This window comes from Myiozetetes cayanensis, unplaced genomic scaffold (assembly GCF_022539395.1).
Source record: "Myiozetetes cayanensis isolate MyiCay16 unplaced genomic scaffold, myiCay2020 scf1, whole genome shotgun sequence".
In the NCBI taxonomy this organism is placed as follows: Eukaryota; Metazoa; Chordata; class Aves; order Passeriformes; family Tyrannidae; genus Myiozetetes; species Myiozetetes cayanensis.
The window spans coordinates 113,160,638-113,180,811 of NW_026086604.1; positions in this window are offsets into that span (position 1 = coordinate 113,160,638).

Genomic DNA, 20,174 nt, shown 5'->3' on the forward strand with positions numbered 1-20,174 from the left:
CCTCTTACATATTCTCACTGCTCTCATCTCTGAGTGCAATTAAATTTGCACAATAACATTTTTCCCTTCTTAAATATGTTATCACAGAGGTGTTAGTATCATTCCTAATTGTCTTGGCCTTGGCCAGCGCCGGGTCCATCCTGGAGCTGGCTGGCATTGGCTCTGCAGGACATGGGGGAAGTTTCTGGCAGCTTCTCACAGAAACCATTCCTGCAGCCTCCCCTCGCTACCAAAACCTGGCCATGCAAATCCAATACAGACAGGGAAAAAAAATGTGTCAAAGGACAGGGAGAGAACACTCAGCAATTACTGTCATGGACAAAACCAGGCTTGACTTTGGGAAATTAATTGAATTTATTACCAATCAAATCAGAGTAGAGCTGAATTTCATTCCCAGTTTTTATATCTCTTCCCTGAAAAGGGAGGAGGACAGAGGGTGCAGTGGGCACTACCACCATCACTGATGGACTCAGCCTTGGAGTGGCATGTTCTTCTTGGAGCCAGCTGGTGCTGACTCAATTGGATGCTAGGGGAGCTTCTAGCAGCTTCTCACAGAAGGCATCCTTGTAGCTAACAACACCCAGCTACCAAAACCTTGCCCTGCTAACCCAATACAGCAGCTCATTTCTTCCCCCTTCCTATCCTCTGTCCTTTTCCACCTGAGGTGAGAAGCTTGAGTCTAAGGCAACTCTTTCCTGCGCAAGCTTCATGTATTAGGGCAAATAAAAACAGAGCTATATCAGCTTTCCCTTGAAAGGAAAAGGAAAATAAAAACCCCAAATGCTTTCATAGCTAATTCTTGCTCCCCCTTTGGTGTGTAACTGAGTTTGGTTTCACCCTTGCCTTTTCTGACTGAAGGTAGCATGAAGGCTAGCAGGCTGGTCGCTTCCCTGTGCCACAACAGCAGAACCTCTCGGCAGTGAGAGTATCACAAACTGATCTGTATCAAATCAAAGTAACTCATGTCTGAGAACAACAGTAAGGCAAGTGGTCAGCATAGACTTAATTTCCTTTGCAGTGGCTACTATGGGGCTATGTCTTGCATTTGGGCTGAAATGACAATATGGGAATGTTTTAGATATTGCCTTTTCTCCTTGTCATACTGCCATGCAAGCAACAGGGCTGGGCTCACACACCTTCCTGCCCAGGGAAAGTGGGGAATAAATTCCTTGTTTTGCTTGGTTTGTGTGCATGGCTTATGCTTTACTTTTTGAAGTGTCTTTGTCTCAGCCCACAAGTTTTTTTTACTTTTCTGGTTCTCTCCCTCATCCCACCGGGAGTGAATGGTTGGCTGTGTGGGACTTAGTTACCAGCTGCGGTTAAACCATGACATCAAGGCAGAAAAGTGATGATTAGTTTGTATTGAAGGAGTACTCTGTCTTACCTGTGCTATGCTTTTTTTGAGAATTTGGCCTTCTGTGTAAACTGAAATTATTTGAATATTTTTTTCATGGAGGTTAGCTGAAGGTACAAATAAATAATAATATTGGCCTTTCCTGGCTTTATTTGTATATTAGTCTTTATATATGTGTGTACACATGTGTGTTTTAAGCCAAGAGAAAAACTCAAGCTACTAGTGAGTTTTATTAAATTATTTATATACGGCCTCATTCCCTTACTTGCTCCAACAATATGTTGCCAGCCACTAAGGCAGGATTTTTGGCTCTCATCATGTAGTGAGGGCCTGTATTTAGAGCTCTCCAGGCTGGAGTGGCTCAGGTACCCCTTTATACCTTGGCATGGCAGCAAGCACAGGCAGAACAGAGGTGATGGGTCTTGACGTATTTAAAAGAAGAAACAACCCTGTCAAATATTGGTTTGTAACATGGAGTAAAGGTGTTAATAGTGTTTAAATGTTGCAATTTTGTCTTCTGCATATCAGACCTTTGAATTTCAGTGTATTTACGGTCTGTAGGGATAGGTGCCATTTTGTGAATGTAACTTTGATACTCTATGTTATGAAGGCAATGATTTACTTTTTCTCGACTAATCTTTTCCCCCTTTGTCCAAAATAAGCCGTTCAGGATGCAAGGATAAATTTGCAATTTGCATACAGAAGTCTGTGCGTGCACTGTGATGTTATTATTGAAGCACTCAGCAGCCCAAGCCAAGAAATGTAATAATTGACGGGTGTGACATAGTAACCTGCACTGGTGGGAAATGGCCCAGAACCAGTTCAGCTGCTGGCTGAAGTGAAATCTCAACCCTGCTAGAAATAGATACTCTGTTACTGTCAGAAGAAGGAGAAATAGCACTGTTGCTGTTTACAAAAGGGTTAGAAAAAAGCCTCTATGAGTTGGTTCATTCTCTTCTTCAGCAGGAAGGAAGGAACACAGGCAATTGTTCAAGAAATTTAAGTCTTATTTCTGATATTTCTTGCTAGAATTGCTGGGTGGAGCTAAGAGCAGCAATTAGCCCTTATTCTTTTTCCCTTTTACATCAGGTCTCTGCTCTATTATTTCTGTGAGTTCCCAAACGCTTGTCACATTTTATAGAATCAAGATATGTCTATTCTTATGGTATATATATATATAAACTATTAACCCCTCCCAACCATTTAATGTACTAAGAAGATATTCCAATTAATAAGTACAAACAGACTATTCTCAAGGCATCTTAATCACTTTCCAGATTATTATTATTATTATTATTATTATTATTATGACTTCATGGATGTACAATAGTTTTGAAAGGAGTCTGCGTAAAGGGATAAATATGGCAGTTCCCCATGTGGCTATGTGTCCCACAGTGTGTTGTATCCATGTCCAGTGGGAGAATTCATCTGTCATCCAAATGATTACTTATCTGTGTTTATTGCAATAGATTTAGTTAAGCAACTTCTACTCTAAAAATCAGAACATCCAGAAAGCTTTAAGTTAGAGGTGGGAAATCAGAATTAATCAGATGATGATGGAGAAATTAATGAATTAATTATTTGGGTGCCTTAACTCTTACCTGTCTTCTAACTCAGCATGGAAATATAGTCTAAAGAAAGTTTTGAGATGTCTGAAATCTGATAGAACTGAGACTGATATGAAAAATACTTAATTGTGTAAGTTTGTTTGTTCGTTTGGCTGGTTTGTTGTTTTTTGTTGGTTTGGTTTGGTTTTGGTTTATTTTTGTGAGGGTTTTTTTGTCTTTGTTTTGTTAATAAGTGATATAGAACACCATATAGCTTTGGTAATGTTAGGGTTTCTCCCTTCACTTAGAAGGGACACCTTGCAGACAATGTAATTTCCTTTGCCTGGCTTGCAATAGAGCAGTTAATGACAGCTATCATGTTGATTTTCATGCAGTTTTCAAACACCAAACTTAGGCTGATTAAGAAGCCAGAGCCTGCAATAAATTTCAGTAGCTATAATGTTAGACTTGAACTAACAACTTAATGATGTCATCACTTATGGTTACTAAACTCTCAGCTACTCAGCCCTTCCTTCTGTTACCAAAATTACCAAATGCCTGAATTAAGATGTTTTTACAAGTAGGTTTTTCACCCACTCAATCTAATTTTCTTCTTCTAAGCAAACCTAATAATGGATCTGGTTTGCTTTTGTTCAGGGGTACATTATATTCCAGACTATGAAAAAACTTCAGCAAATATGGCAAAAATACTACCTAACCGTTAATTGCAATGTACTTCTAATTATTGTAGTGTTACAGTTCTTTTTTCCCGAGGTATTTATATATATATTTATATATATATATTTATATATATATAATGGTTGTCAAATCCTAGATACTGGCAACAAAAAATGGACTGAAAATTGTTAACTGGAAATATATAGTGAATCTGTGATTGGGAGGCATTAATGAGAGTCAAGACTGACTACTGAGGTATTTACTAAGAGGTAGGAAGATAGTCTATGTACATAGTGTAATACTTAGCTGAACCATCCTACAATAATGAATCTAATCAGTGGTTCATTATTCTCAGTTAAGTTTCTGAGTTCTGTCTACTTGCATTTCTGAAAAGAAGTAAATAAGTTAGTGATTTTATTCTTTTCTTTGTAATGAGGCAAGAAAGGATCAGTTTTCGATAAAATCATAGAAAATTTCAGACCTGAAACTTCATCTCTGTTGCAAAGTCTGTAAACCTTAGTCATGTAATTTTAAAAATATTGCTACATTCTCCAGTGCAGATTTCCTGATAGTAATTAGAGAAATTTCTTTTTACATATGTGAAATTTGCAACAGACAAAACTAAGTAAGGCTTCCCACCTTATTTTTTGTTCTGAAAACCAGAGTACTATGTATGATGAACAGTTCTTAAAGATAGAGCTCCTGATTTAGAATCAGCCATCTCCTTAAATGTCTACAGTCCACTTACCAAGTGAAATGACAGAGTAAAAATAAACTTGTGACTCTTAAAGCATTGGTGGCTGCAGAAAGACTTCTAGCCCTTTAAATTGCAGGTTGCAGAAACTGAATAATTTAATCCTTAAATTGCTTTCTAAATTCTGGATGTCTCGCATTGAACTACCCAGCTACAAAGAGATCTTGATGTAAAGCATGATGGCTAGCTAATTCCAACTGAATTTGGTTTGAAATAATAGAAAAGCTTTCCATTGAGAGAGCAGGATGAAAACCTGACTGCAAGAAATAATTTGTGAAGCATCTATTCTTCTGAAATTAGCATTTTAGCTTTTTTTTACTTTGTATGTTGTTTTGCTGAATCTCTTACTTTGTACAGGAAGTGCCAGGTCTGATACACACACCTATCAACACACTTAATAAATATAATTCATATTTATATATCATTTCCTGAAGCCTCACTCACTCCATAATATATAGTGTGCTTTGTAGTGCGACAAATCTAAGGGTCACAGCTGTGGACCAGATCAGTGTTTTGGGTGGAGAAACCTCCTTTTGCATATCTAGTCAGAAGCATTAGAATAGCTTAGGAGCCAGGCATATGTCATGTGAATGACCTCAAGCAGCTCTACTACCTGTTATGCTCACAGTTTCCTTCTCTTCTGCGGGGCCTCTTTGGGTCTAGGAATTAGCACAGCCCTAGGGCTTCTCTATTTGATTAACCAGATTTGTTAAACACCCAGACATGCTGCAAAGTCTTTTTTCCGTCCTGGAAGCTTTTGAGTAAGGATTCAAAGGTGAAAGGGTTGGAGGTTAAAGTTCTGACCCTCCTCTCCTCTAAACCCCTTCCCTGCAAGAAATAAACAATACAAATCACTTAGGCATGTGCCTATCTAACTCAACATTGCCATCTCTCATCTGTTTTGTGTTGATCTTAAGGCAACCAAGATTCAAATACTCAGCTTTAAATTTAAACCCAGTTTTGTAGTCCCTGCAGTTCTGGAATGTTTGAAAATGAGTCCAAGGAAAAATAATATCTTAAAGAAAATACTGGCCTATTACTTTGTAATATAGTGCTTGACTCGAGACTTCTGAATACCTACATTTGGCAATATTGCTAACTGAAAACATGGGATTACTTCCAGCAAAATAAATGGGATTTAACATGTGTGTTGTAAACTTTACTGAGTTGTGGGCTGGGAATGACTTATGAAGAATTTTACAAAAATGTGACATACTACTTACAGTACAGTTTGCTAACTGGAAAAACTAAATGCTTTTTTGCATTGTGAGCACAATCCTTTCAACTGTGTTCTGCTGTCAGGGGTCTGTGATTATTTGGAGACTTCACTGCACAGAAGATCAGATTTCTCATTGCCTTCATGAAACTGCTGAGTGATGGAGTGTCCCGTGGTCAATGGTGGTCACAGGGAATGTGTCACATGTTTGTTAGCTGGGAACAACATAATTTGCAAAAATGTTACATAGCTATTTAGGGAAATAATCCCTTGGATAATGATTCATACTTAAGCTGTGTATTTTAATATTCCTCCTAGGATTTTTCTCTCTCCTCTGCCTATGAGGAGGAGGTAGGGAATTGAACAAGGTGAAGTAATGGATGAGTGGAGTACTTTGTACTTGGCAGGTTTTACAGTCTGGGGCTGTATTTTTCCTTTCTGCAGCATACCCCCTGGGGAAGATGCCTGTATGCAGAGTGTTCAATTATCTAAGCTGTCAGAAACATGCGTATTGTCGAAATGTAGGCTTGCCACAGATTCCTGGTGATCTTTACAGATGGCCCAGGTCTCATACCTTCAGCTTAAGCGCTGGATTAATCATTTCAATCATTCGTTCTAAATGGGGGGAGTTTGAGTGTGTGTAAGACAGAGATAAATTACACAAGAAAAGAGCCAAACTATGGTGGAGGTAGGCTTGCTTTTTTTGGGTTTAGTTTCTTTGGGTTTTGTCTGCCAGCTAATTAGGTACACTACAGCAAAGAAAAGTGGAAGATTGCTTATCTCGTTCCAGAAGGTGCCAAAGACATTAAGGATATAAATGTCATCTTCAGAAAGAGATAAATCAAAATATTGTGAACGAAAGAACAAGAAGTGGCTTAGATATGTGGCTGAAGGAATCTCGTAGGAAAACTCCTGACCAGAAAGATGACCGTGTGCTCAGCTTGAGTTCTCACTGTCAGGTTAAGACAAAGACCAACCAAGATATTCTGTAGCTTTGGTAGGAGGTCACAGGCAGGCTTTGAGAAAATATGTGATTTGAATTAGATAGCTGTGAGTTTGCTCATCAGGGGTTCTAGCTCACAGAAACTAGGTTACTTAGTGGTCCACTTTATTTTAGCATGAATAAAAATAAGAAGTGTATGTAATGGGACTACCTTTGGGGAGAAGAGTGGAGATTTGCAATACTCCCTACTTGTGTCCATTCAGAAGTTCCTATTATCAACCTCCACTATTCCTTGGAGGAAAACACTGAAAGAAATGGGCAGTGCAGAGAGCAATTTGTTCTAAGCTTTCAGGAAAATTGGCAACACTCAAAGTGCATCAGCACTAAAAACTGTGGAGATGGGGATGACCTCTATCTGAGAACAGAGTTCAGAGCTGAAAGGAAGTCTAAATCTGACCGCTTTCAGGTAGCTAATACAGTGAACAGTGAACTTTGTGGAAGAATTGTGTATCTGTGTGACAGGCTTCACTGTCCCCCATTAGAGTTTGAATGAGACAGCAAATTCTTACTTTACACCTTGACTTGGCAAAACAGATTATGTTGTGTTGTTTTCAATTACTCCTAAGCCGGAAGTCAATTTCTTACTTAAGTGCTTTGTAGATTTGAACTTGTGTATTTTTTTTGAGATTTCATTGTAACTTTCTTGTAATATTTTGTTAGCCATCCATCAACTGTACAGCTAAAAACCTTAGCTGCACAACTCACATGCAACGTAGAGAATTCCACACAGGTTTTACACTTTTGCATTTGATTCCCCTGACAGAGTTAGCTTTTTTTTTTTTCTGACCCTGTCTACAGCTCCACCTGTGACATACCTTTTTCTCTTTTCTTACCAGGAACACTGTAAGGTGAAGGCCAGGACTGAGAGCCTTGTCAGGAACTCATAGGCTTTTGACTTGCAAATGCCTCCTTTTATCAGTAATATGAAAGTATACCAGCTAAAAATGTAGTCGTCTTCCCCATCTTTCACAATGATTTTGGAACCTGTTAAATATTTGATTACGTTTGGAAAACATTTTGACATTCTTTGCAGAAAGACACCATAGAGAAGCAAAGTATCCATATTATTGCTTTATAAAGGACCCCTTAAACTAATGAGGCATTAATGAATAGACTGGTATGCTGAATCTTTCTCATGTAGGAAGGCCACAAAGTCATTTCACATAAATTGCAGCCCATTATTATAAATAGTTTGGCATGGGTTTCCCTAGAGGTGGAACTCTGAGCCAAATATACAGCAGCAGCTGTGGTGACACGTTGTGTAGAAACTGTTCCAGGCATTGTGCTGGAGGAGTCGGTGTTGCAGGATAACAGCATAGCAGCATATATTTAGAGCCATCTTACAGCAACAATTCTGGTTCATACTGAAAGTATAAAAAATATCTACATGTGCCTGAGCTGAGCATTGTGTCTTCTTCCCTCTCATAGTTTACCCCAACTTAACCAAGTACAATCATTGTATAAGATTTTAATAATTGAGGAGTCTCCCTGAATTATGCTTCCTCATTTTAACAGGAAATTGTTGTAAATTGTTGCTGCAATACTCCCAGAAATGTGACTTTACTCTCCTACATCGGACATTCAAAGTCTGTGATAAAATGGAAGCAATACCAAGTATTGTTCAATAACTGGTGTCCAAATTGATCTCCAAGGCATATAATTATATTTAGGTCCCTTGAAACTTTTGAGGAGACTTTTGCTCTCATTTCAGATGAATTTTAGGAAGGCTACACAAATTCCTACAAAATCAGGGAAAAGGGACAGTCATTTTTTTGTGTGTTTGCAGCAACCATTTATGCTCACATGGCTTGAAGCTTTCTACTCCACTTTACCAGCCAGCCAATAAATTTCCAGCCTTTGTCTGGTACACTGACAAATCCCTAGAAATCAGCCTACCATAGATTTGCCTGGCTTCTACAGGATGGAGAGTTTTCCATCCTTTTTAAATTCCTACTGCCTTTATCCCTGAGACCACTTCTGCTGAGCCTTGGTACTCCACTTGTCCTCAGCAGGAATGCACAGTGAAAACTGCTTTGAGTACTTTCAAACATTGGTGACTGGGAATGATGCCAGCCAAACCTGGTCCTGGGCCTCACCTGCCACTGACAAGCCTGCAGGTACATGTTCCTCAAAGCAGAGTTTTGTTTCTTCCCTTGTTTCTGCAACTGAATCCTGCAATGTACATGTGTGGGTAGTGTGTGTTGGTGTGACACAGCAGACTCAGGAAGGCAGCAGTCAAGGTGGAGACTGCATCTTGGAAAGGTGAAGAGGGATACTTTCTTTTGTTATGTTTTCTACCTCATATCGAGGGGACTAGGATACTCATAGATCAGGACTCCCCTCCCCTCCCTTCCCCTCCCCTCCCCTCCCCAACACCTTGGGTCTTATTTGGTGAAGTGCCATTACCTGTTATTACTGGAGGTTAAGGTTACCTTTTTTGTTTAATCATTTTGTATTTCAATAAATAGATTTTAATGTAAATAGTCCAATATCCCCAACATCACAAGCAACTAACTACTGGCTCTGCAAGAGGGGTTTATGGCCAATACTATCCGGTGTCAGGGCTCTGAGGCCACCAGCAGCCTGAATGCCCCTGACGAGTTCTTTGTCTCCTTTACCCACATCTTTTTTAATGTAGGGGCAATTTCACTGCTGATGAAGGGTATAGCACCAACACCACCTCAGGTTAACTAAAATTTGATGTCAGTGAGTCTGGCATGTACAACTGTTTACATGTAACGCTGCTTGTTTTTCCAGGGAAGGACTTTTTTTTTGGAGGGATGGCTCAGCGGCTTGTAGATGAGTAAGTCCTAGTGATGAAGCCTAAGGGATGTTCCCACCAATTATCTGGGATTTTTTTCTCCTCTGTTTTCCATTTTCTCCTCAGCTTCCTGTCTTTCCAGTGATGCAGAAGTGGCTTTAAAAATAACAGGGGGATATAATTATCTGGAAATGTGACTGAAAATAGTTTACTTTTAGTATCTTCAATCATTTATGAAGATTTGTCGTTATTTTTTGGAAAGGAGGGAAGAGCTTGTGGGTTTTGACAACTTGAAATTGATCAAATGTGTAGTTGATGCAGACCTCATCCTCATAACTGTTGAATAAATTGTTATTTCATTTCTTCTCACTTGTATAGAAAGATATTTTACAGATGGTATTCGGTTTAGAAGTTGGGAATGATTTTACCTGGTGTTGCGCTCTGTCTGCTCTTTTTATTCTTGGTATTTGTAGGACTTTGAACACAAGTGACAAAGTGTGTATCACAGACTGAGGAGGATTCCCAAGTCGCTGGAATGCCCAGGTTGAAATACTTAGCAGGAATCCCTCTCTTCTTTTGTCTTTTCTTTTAAATGCAAAATCCTACTGTTTCTCGTTGCAGCTATGAAAGCATGGCCTAGAAAAATCCTGATGGTATTTGTTTCAGCTTCTGTGATGCTTTGGGTTTGAGTTGCAAAGCAAGGGTTACAGCCCGTACACCGTTACAGAGGACAAGCTGCTGCAGTGCACCTCCTGTTTGTAACCTGTATGTACCTGTAAACAAAACAGCAGCAGGAGACTGGAGGTTTTTTTATTTTTATTTTATTTTATTTTTAAAATTTTTTTAGTACCACTCTGTGGCATTGCTGGGCTGTTTAATGCAGCTTTGGGTGTGCTTATGGTGAATTTGGCTCTGCTGACCAGCGTGTCCATTGAAGTGTCTGAGAGGGCTTTCATCTGTACAGCTGTGCTAGCAGAAAGACCATTTGGGGCTTGAAAAGCAATGGCATAATTATGTGGGAGGAGGTTTGTGGGGGATGAATGCCTGTGACTGATGGGTATGCTGGGCACTGTTTGGGGTGGCCCTGGGTGCCATGTGAGGTGGCCCCCAGCAGCAGTGTGCCCCGGCCCCATGGCCTTCCATGCTGGCATGTGTGGGACAGACTCAGAAGGCTGGACAGGAAATTAGGGTCAAAAATGAATGCATAGCCCTGAGGAGACTGCAAGGAGTCCAGTGCTACTGAGGCTGTGCTAGGGAGAAAGACAACTTGGAGCTGCCACGAGCTGTGGTAGGGACAGAGTGCAAGCCTTAGCCCTACATCCAGCTTCCTCCTTGTTGAACAGTCCCTATTACCCCACTGCCCTGTTTGGTGAGCTACATGTTCTTTCTTGACTGAAATAGCTTTCTTTCTTTGGCCTTGCTGCTGTTATAAGCCTCAAGATTCCATTCAAAACAGAAGCTGCCATTGCAAACCATTTGGTGAGGAAGACTGATCTCTTGCCTGCCACCCTGGAGATGCCTTTATGTTATGTCATTGATGGGCTCTAAGAGGGAGGAAAAAATACCCTAAATTAATAACAAAATACTCACTTTGATATTTTTAAGGTAGGGAAGAAAAGGAAAGATGAGTGTTTTGCAAAGTCCTGCTTCTGCTAGCATTACATCCTGTGAGAAGAGGGGTTTTAGATGCTAGTCATGACAGGGGTGAGAAGGGTGGGCAGTGAGCTGCCTTTCTGGGCTGTGCTCAGTGGGAGGGAGCCAGGAGGCATCCTCTGAGGCACCAGCTCAGCTGGAAGGCTGGGGAACAGGGCTGGGAACAAAGGAGCATCAGCCTGTGCAGACAGGGAGACAGCCAGCCCATCAGTGAAGGGATTGATTTTTCCCACCAAAAGGTCTTCTTTGTTTTTCTCTTTGCAATAAAAAAAACCCAAACAAAAAACCCCCACACCAAACCAAACAAAACCCAAAACCCCCAAATCCCTGCTTATTTAAACATTATCTGTTTATTTTTTTGTCACCCCACTGAAAATATTTCATTTGTATTTCGAGGAAAAATATGGACAATTTCAGACAAAATATTTTCTTTACATGCTTTCATTTTGCTAAGACCATTTTCTTTAAGAGAGTATGTTTCTGTGTGTGGTGTGTGCGTTTTTATGCATGTCAGAGAGCTTCATCTGCCTATTAAGTATGAGGGGCTGAGTGCTGTTCAGCTGGATTCTCTGTCCTTCTGCAAAGCAGGTAGAAATCATCAATAAAAGGCAGGCTGGCCAGTGCTGCTCTGGGATGATACATGTATGCAATATTTATTGGAGTTAGTTGCATGATTCTGACCCTAAGACAAATTTGCTCCTATCATTGGTTTTTCAGTGTCATTTGTGCTCCTGGTGTTTTGTGTTGTGGGTCTTCCTTTCCTTTCTTTTCTTCCTTTCTTTCTCTTTTTCTCTCTCTCTTTCTTCCTTCCTTGGAATTACCTCAAACACCCTATATTTCTAACACATTGTAATAAACAGACTTGTCAACACTTGTCACAGAATGCTGACCACCTTTACTTCCTTGAAGTCAAGCACAAAGGTGCTCAGGATCTGCTGGAAATTGTTGCCTGTCACAAAAGGAATTTCTTTTGCCTCAAATGTAGCTATGGCATTTTGCTTCACTGATAACAATGAAGGGTAATAAAGATGCAATTGCAGACTTCAAGAAAGAGATCAGTAAAATATCATTGCTTTGAAGAAACTGTTACTTGATGGATTGTACTGAAAGACTGCAAAGCCTTCTCATTTCAGTTCTCTACACAAAAAAAAAAAAATATCTTTTTGATCTCAAGATTTCTAAATTACTAGAGAAAAACTACTTACCTGGCCTTTATTTTCTATTTCAAGAATTTATGCCACTAAAACAACCAACCAACCAAACAAAAAAATCAACTGAATTTGAAGTCCTTTAGCTCTTCCACTTGACATGCTTCAGAAGCCCCCAAAGACTGGCTGATGTGTAAATACATTTTTAGCAATGGTAAGGGTAAAAATAGAAGGGAGTCAAGAAATTAACTGCTGTTGCTCAGAAACAATTGGGCTAATTAATTGCAAATCAGGTGACAAGGCAGTACCTTGGTAGGTGCAATGAGGGGCAGCCATGGACCCCCCTCCGTGGGACTTGTAGCAGAATGACTGAAACACGACTCAGCCAGTTCCTCTGACACCTGGGCTGTGAGGAAGGAGCTTGGTGCCCCTAAAATAAGGGACAAGATGAGTAGCTGCCTGAAGCCATAGCAACCAGTAGGCGAGAGACTTGGGTGGAATCTGGATCTGTCATTTAGCCTTCCTGTGGATCAGTCCCCCATCTGTAAAAAGGTACAACTTGTGCTTTTCATAACTAGAGTTCCCTTCTCTGTTCTGCATGTCAGAATGATACCTCGTACAAAAAGGCCCTGATTTTGTTTGGTGCCTCTCATTATTACTATAATATAAAAAAATAAAAGTGAAAGTGAGATTACAACCTTAAGGTTAGCTTCTGCTGTATTGCTCTCACCCTTTCCCACTAAAGCCTGCCAGGGTGTTACTGAATGTAGAATTTGGCCTTTTAGGTTTTGGTGTACAATATGCACATGTTGTGGTGCGATTAAATATGTTTAAAAGTCTGCTTTCAATCCAAATTTTGAGGGCTTGCCAAAGTAGCAGAGATTGAGATAGGATCTTTTGTACTATTAATTGAAGGCTATGGTTTTATTTCCTTTAAATTTTTTTTTAAAGCCTCCCTTCTGTGGTGGAAGATATCTTGCTGCTGCTTGGATTGATTCCAAATACTGTTTTCCCCTTTAGCTAGAGCTGCAGAACGTAGTCAGTTTGATTCCTTGCTAAGTATCTTTTGTTAAATACTGGCAACTCAGAGTTGTAGTTACCTTAAGGTGAAAGGGAAACCAGATCAAGATGCTATTAGCTGCCACTAGAAAGAAAACATGCCATAATGTCATATGAGTTAATAACTCTAAGTAGCCTGTAAGATGCTGCTGTGGAATTAAATGCTTAACAATAATTCAAAAACAGCTTACAGAAATTTAAGAATGTGGATCATTTAGTATAGCTGAAATTATGCTCCTGGCATATATGTATGACACATGAGAGCACTTACCTGGAAATTTATTACCCGGCTCTGAGCAAACAAAGCATGACCTACATTTGACTAAAGTCAGCTGTCTCTGGCTAATCCTATGGGCTTCTTTTTATTAATGTCACAATTGCTAATGTGGTATAACATTGTCATTACTGAATAGCACAGCGGGATAAGCTGCAGCTGTTATTTCTCTTTCTATACCTACTAACTCATTAAATTTGAGTTTTGGGGAATACAAATTGTAAAGATTATTCAAATTCTGATTGAGAAATAGGACTACTGGGAAATTGGTGGCATATAAAGTAAAACTTTGATTCAAGGATTTTGGTGCATTTTTTATTTATTAGGAAGATTGAAATGTTTGCAATTGATTTTTTTTTTATCTAGTTCCTCGGTATTAGACTCCAAATTAAACCAGAGGTAGAATATCAAGAAAAGTCATAGAGGGAAATTATGGCACAGTGGATACTATTCTTTCTGATGGAAAGGTAAAGTGTGAAGTCTGTATAGTGAGAACATGGAATGAGTGAGTTTTGTACCAAGAGATCAGTAATACACTAAGTATCTCATTGTCATTTAAAATAGCGTAATTTCCTAATTTAAAATACATAAAAAGTACTGGAGTTGAAAGATTTTTTTTTTTTAACAAATGTTTACAGGATTATGTAGCATACATGGAGGTAGGTTTTTGGACTTTAGTATTTCCACAAAAACACACATGGCAGCAAGAACTGACTTCTTCAAGAGGGAAAGGGAAGGTTTCCAAATAGTCTGCTTTAGGACTGAGACATTGGAGTTCCTTCTTCCTTTTAATTTGGTAGGCTTTTTCTGGGAGCCTTACCTCATGCTTACTCTCCTCATCCTAATGTCTGGTTGAAAACTTATTAAAAAAACCCAAAATCCAATTTTTATTTTTGTGGAATCAGAAGGAAGCTTCATTTTCCACTTAAACTTATTTTTTTGTCTTCTGTCCCAAACTGTGACTGCTCATACAACTGTGGACAGGAAAGCGTTTCCAAAGCAAGGTCTTGCAGGCTGGCTGCATCGCAGTGATGTGTCTGTCTGGGAGGAACACCCCAGGTCCCAGGGCCTCCAGGCGGGCAGGCAGCCAGGCTTGCATCCCTTGCAAGGGTTCTGCAGGAGCCCGAACAGGGTAGGAGGAGGCATGTCTGGGGCTTTCCCACACCCCAGCTATTTCCTGCTTGCCGCAGAGCCCATGGAAACTGTGTCAGCCAGCGCAAAGTTAGGTCAGTGCTCAGGGGTCAGGCCTCAGGGTGGATTTTAATGGAGCCAAGCTGATGGTTGCAGCTGAGGATGTGGCCATTAATTTCCATTCTATTGTTACAGTGAATAGGTTTACAAGCTAAATTCATTGCATGATCTATTGCTATATTTCAAGGGGTGTAAATCCCTTGACTTTCATAGATGAACCTGGAGAAAGGCAATGGTTTTTAAGGACTGAAAGAAAAAAAAGAGTGAGGGTGGGAGGAAGTGTTGCTGGAGTACATAAATATGGGCGTGCGATCTTGTAATTGTAATGAGAAATACACGGTAGTTGGGCTAATCTGAAAACTTGGGAGAATCTGAATTCCTCAAACCAAGATTAAAACCACCTGCATTCTTTATATAAATTGGAAATGATCTCTTATGCATTCATGCACTTAACTACATTCTCTCCTCCTCTGCCAACATAAAAAAAAAACCTGTTAACTTCTACATTCATGTCTAAAGGGTGATGTCAGCTTCTAGGCTGTTGCTGACTACTCCTGGGGGTTGGTGGTCACGCCTACAGTGAATCTTTCCACTCAGTATGATAAGGAGTTAGGTGCTCTGTTATATTAATGAACTTAAAATATTGGGAAGCAGTATAAAAAGGAGGGAATTGCACGGGGATGTTGTAGCTACTGAGGTGGGATAACACACTGAGCAATCTTTGCAGGTGATGGATAGACTTTGTTCACAGGAATTCTCCGAAGTATGTCTCTAACCTCTATGATCATTGTAAATACTGTTCTTTACCCTCCTAAACTTCCCCTTTCAGCAATAGTGTTCCTTCTTGTCTTGCTCCTATGTTTTAACTGTGTTCGGATTTCCCCAAAGTGAAACCTTTTCCACCACCTTTTTTACTTGTACAAACTTGGTCTCATATGAACCCACCCTCTCATCTTCAGAAAGCTTGATCCCAGTTGCCTTCTAGATCTGCCTGTTAAATTTCACAGGTGGTAACTACTACTCTGATACACTAACTCTTAAAAACTGAGCTTGATGAGGGAGCCTGGGGACAAGAGAGGATAGTGTGGAGCATGAGGGAGAAGATGCTGAGGTGTCTTGTAGAACAAGAGTGCCCAGAACTCGACCCAGAGTGCGAAGAATGCTGCACATGTCTCTATGTGCGCGTGTCAGAGGAGCAGGGGCTGCGCAGAATGATTCATATGGGAAATATGCCATGACCACACTGAAAACAAAACAACATCAGCTCAAATTCTGGTAGGGTTTGTATTGAGAAGAAATGCTTTTTCCTTTTTATGAAGTGGTTTGTGGTCTATAAGAGTAGGCTTGAGGCTTCAGCTTAATGCTTTGTGAGCTGGTGTCCGCCACAGGCATTGCCATCCTGCAGGAGAAGGACTTTGTGAGCTGAGAGTCCCTCCAGGCTATGACTTGGGAATGGGATGGCATGTGGAAGTTCTCATTGCTCTGCTTCTTATGTAGAAAATGAGGATTTCAGGAACATACACGTAGGATTTCTAAGGCATAATACAAATAAATACACCCAAAATTTGAATTAAATATACTTAAAAGAAAAGTTAATTATTGGAAGCTCTATAAACAGTAAACGCCACAGAATATAAGTTAGTTAGTCACATGGCTGTATGTGAGAAAGAGATTAAATGATGCTTTGCTAGAAACAATCTCTTCAGCATGCGTGAATGCTCCATTCCTTTTTTCTTTTTTTTCCCTGTTATTTTAACTCTCCCTGTTTCTCCCATTTCCTGCCTCACTTTTTTATTGCAAACAGAGCAAACGCATTCCCGTGCATCAAACAAAAGTGATTCACTGATGGTGCTTGAACTTGAAAACACACTCTGCCTCTCGACTTTCAGTTGGGTCTTAGGCTCAAGAAAAGAACCTGCACAGATCAGTCATGAAATAAGCAGGTCTGATACCATTCTTTTCTCACCCGTGGTAAAGGACTGTTCCTCTTGGAGGAATTTGTTCTCCAAAGGAGCCCTTTCCCTTCCCTCTGATTATCAGTTTGCTCCCTCTGTCTGTGGCAGTTGATAAAGCAAGGGCAGCTGCAAAGCCAACTTGAAAGTGTTATTTATCCTTAGATGTGGCTTTAGGGGAATGTGTGATTGCTCATGAGTTTCAGATAGTTAAGATTAAAGTTACTAAGAACAGAAATCTCTGACAGCTTTTCTTCATCTTCCTGAGAGCCAAAGCACTGAATGATCAACTTATTTCTAGTTTGTGTCATTTCAGACTTGGAAAACTTTGTGGGTAACCAGACAATTGTCTGACAAAGGAATGAAGTTCAAAAAGCTAAAAGCTTTTAGGAAGTGCACATTCTTTTTGAATAAGCAAAGAGTGAGATTTTTTTTTTCCCACAAGATTTTTTAAGTTCTTACTTTTTCGGGACGGGAGGGCGGGAGGTGAGGTTAGTCCACTTCCTATTCCTTGCTGTCTGCTATACACTATGTTTGACTCTCACAAAGTCTATGTGCCAAATGAGGAACCAGTGGGCCAAATGAGGAACTTTGAAAATGGGTTATGCATGCAACCTTGGGAAAGATGCTGAAGGCAGATAACTTTGCCTACCTGCCTCCTGAATGATGGTTCTTTTTCTTGCAGGTTTCATGCAGGTGTTTCGGGGAAGGTCACATTTTTTTCTGCCACCTCCCCATCCTTTCCTGTGGCCTAGTTGCCACTGAAGCATCTCGGATGTGTGTCCTCTGCTTGCTGATTTTTCTCATGATAGTGTAGGAAAAAAAAATCCAACAATTCTCTAACAAGCAAACAAAACTGTGCAGAAATTAAGGTTTCCATTAAGAAAACGCAACTTCTTCAAAGCAAGATCTCGGCTCTACCCATAATCAACCAAAATATTTATTGAGTATACACATTAAAGGACTTAATTTATGACATGAGTAGATGCCTTGTATCAAAAACCCAAGTGAACTGAAAAGTGAGAAGTTTCATCAGTGTTTCTTACAGTGACAATGAAAAAACAAGTGTGTGAGCTTGTTAATTCACGTGTGAGTAAACTGGCATTGCCATGTAGGAATTTGGGAATAGGAGAGGACACAGGCCTTCAGCACAGAATTCAACCTGACTGAACAATATTCTGCAGGATGCAAAACAATTTGAAGTGTTAAATGGTTAGGAAAAATAAATGTCCTCTATAGCTTTCTTGTACTGATGTATTTGGAGTAATAAGCCTAATTCTTTTAAATAAATGCCATCTTTAATTTCCAGATACCTTTAAAAAAGGCAGATAGATTCCCCCTTGGCTGCAGTTAAATATAAAAACTATAAAAACCTCTTTATCAATTTTTTCTAGGAATAAACCTGTACTATGTCTTACTATTTCTAGCTTGACAGAACAGAAGTTGTAAGTTTCAAGCTAATAAAATCCATTTTGCTAGATATTTCACCATGGGAAGGGCACTACTTTAATCAAGAGGCTATTTGAATTCATGTGTGATTTGTCCAAAGCTGAGTGTTTAAAACAGCTGATCTATATCTGAACTTAGAACAGTTTTCTTGGTGAACATGCAAATTAACTACATCGTGTTATGAAAGTACCCATTTGTGACTAATAGAAATTATCAGAGTAATTCTGCTTTTGTTCTCCTTTCATTATCCTCCTGTCCCACAGTGTAATACTGTATCTTTGGTAATATTTAATTTTCTATAGGAAGAATAATGAGAAGAAAAATGCTGTGAAGAATAAGAAAGTTCTTTGCTACACACGGCAAAGATCAAGACTGCTGCTTGCCACATGGAGGAGCTCAAGTATCATGCAAGGAATTACCATGAGCCTGGAGAGCTAATTCCACGGCGAAGATGGTACGGAAAAATTACCCCTGGGAGCGCCCTGGCCTCGGGACTACCGCTGGGCCTAGGGATGAGGTTGCTGTAAATATGTAGCAGTAATGCATAAGAATGTAATTTGTTCTATAGTAGCCTTAATACTCTTTCCAAGTGGTGTGCCATATCGATCACAAAGACCTCAAACCTACTTAAACAGGTGCAAACCGTGGCTATTGCTTTTCTGCAGTTTTCTGTATCTGTTTCCACAACTCCTCCTCCTGCTACAACATGTAGGACTAATTAAGAGGAAAGGAAAAAAAAAACCAACCCTGAGGTAAAAGTCATTCCTACCTTCCTGTAACATGCTGCATTGTAGATATAGATAATGTAGATTCAGCTCCCGGATCTGTCTGTACCATCATAAAAGGTCATTGACCTGCAGCTATTTTTCAGCCTCTTTTTGTCATACAAAGAGATTTTTTTTTTAACTCCAGGACTTTTCTAGTGGAGCAGTTTATGTGAAAATTCCTTAGTTAGCATTAGGAAATTCTGTCTCCACTAGGTAAAAGAACTGGCATCAGTTCTATGGCAGGTGGAACCCCTGGGCTGCCACTGGTGAGCAGGGCAATTCTTTGTGTTAGTGGATGGACCTGGGAGTGGGGGCTGTGCTTGTCTTGGTCTGACCTGTTGGACCATCTTGACATGGTCCATTTTGATACTGGTTGGCTAAGGGTTTCCTGTTTTCTGCTCCCCATGGTCATCCTATTTCATGTAGGCTAGAAAGTGCAAGCAAAATAATAATAATAATAATAATAAAAAAAATCAGCTCTGATGAACTAGAAAAGTAAGAGAAATGAGATGTATTATGAATCCTGCAGGATGCAGTGGAAGAGAGGCTAGAGGACCCCCTTGCATCTCATTTCTTAAAATCAGGTTTTCACAACCTGCTAGCTCAGTAAAAATGTTTACCCTCAGTTTAAGGAGCCAGTTTTAGCTGATCCATGTGGCTCTTTCTGAGGTGCATGACAGAGGGCCTGTGGGAGCAGCTCACCTGGCAGCTCTTGGGGGAAAGGGCTGGCCACAGCGAGCTGCTGAGCCAGAGGCAGGGGTGGGACTGGGGAGAGAATAGCAATCTGAGAACCTCATCTTCTGAAACTGCTGTCTTGCACTGAGTATTTCCGCTTGAACATAGGCTTTTCTCTCCTTTCACAGTAATACAACCATGACTCAAATCCTCTTTTCAGATGAACTCCTTTTGTTATCAGACTTCTCTTTACCGATCATTGTCAGATGATTACTACTCTTCTCTTTCCCGGAAAGTATAACCATTTATTCTCATCCTGCTTGCTACCTGTGCTGTTGATCAGGTCAGGTGTGCAACTGGCAGAGGCACAGCATGTGCGTTGTGTTGTAGGCACATGTAAGCTTTTGGAGAAAGGAGAAGCCACCTCAGAGTCTGTGGTGAAGCTGAACTTCTGCATTTTCCATTTCATTATTCCCTCTGGTGGTCTCAGTTGGGGCACTGTGTGCTGCCATAGCAGAAACCTGAAGAGCTTTGGGGTTCTCCAGCCACTATTGCTTCCTGCAGCTAGCTCCTGAGGGAAACAGCAGCCTGGATGTTTTGCAGGTGGCAAAGGTGGTTTGAAGTAGCCATTGCTGCTGCCTAACAGTTGATTTTAAGTCACTGGGCATACACTAAAACTAAAAATCTCAGTCT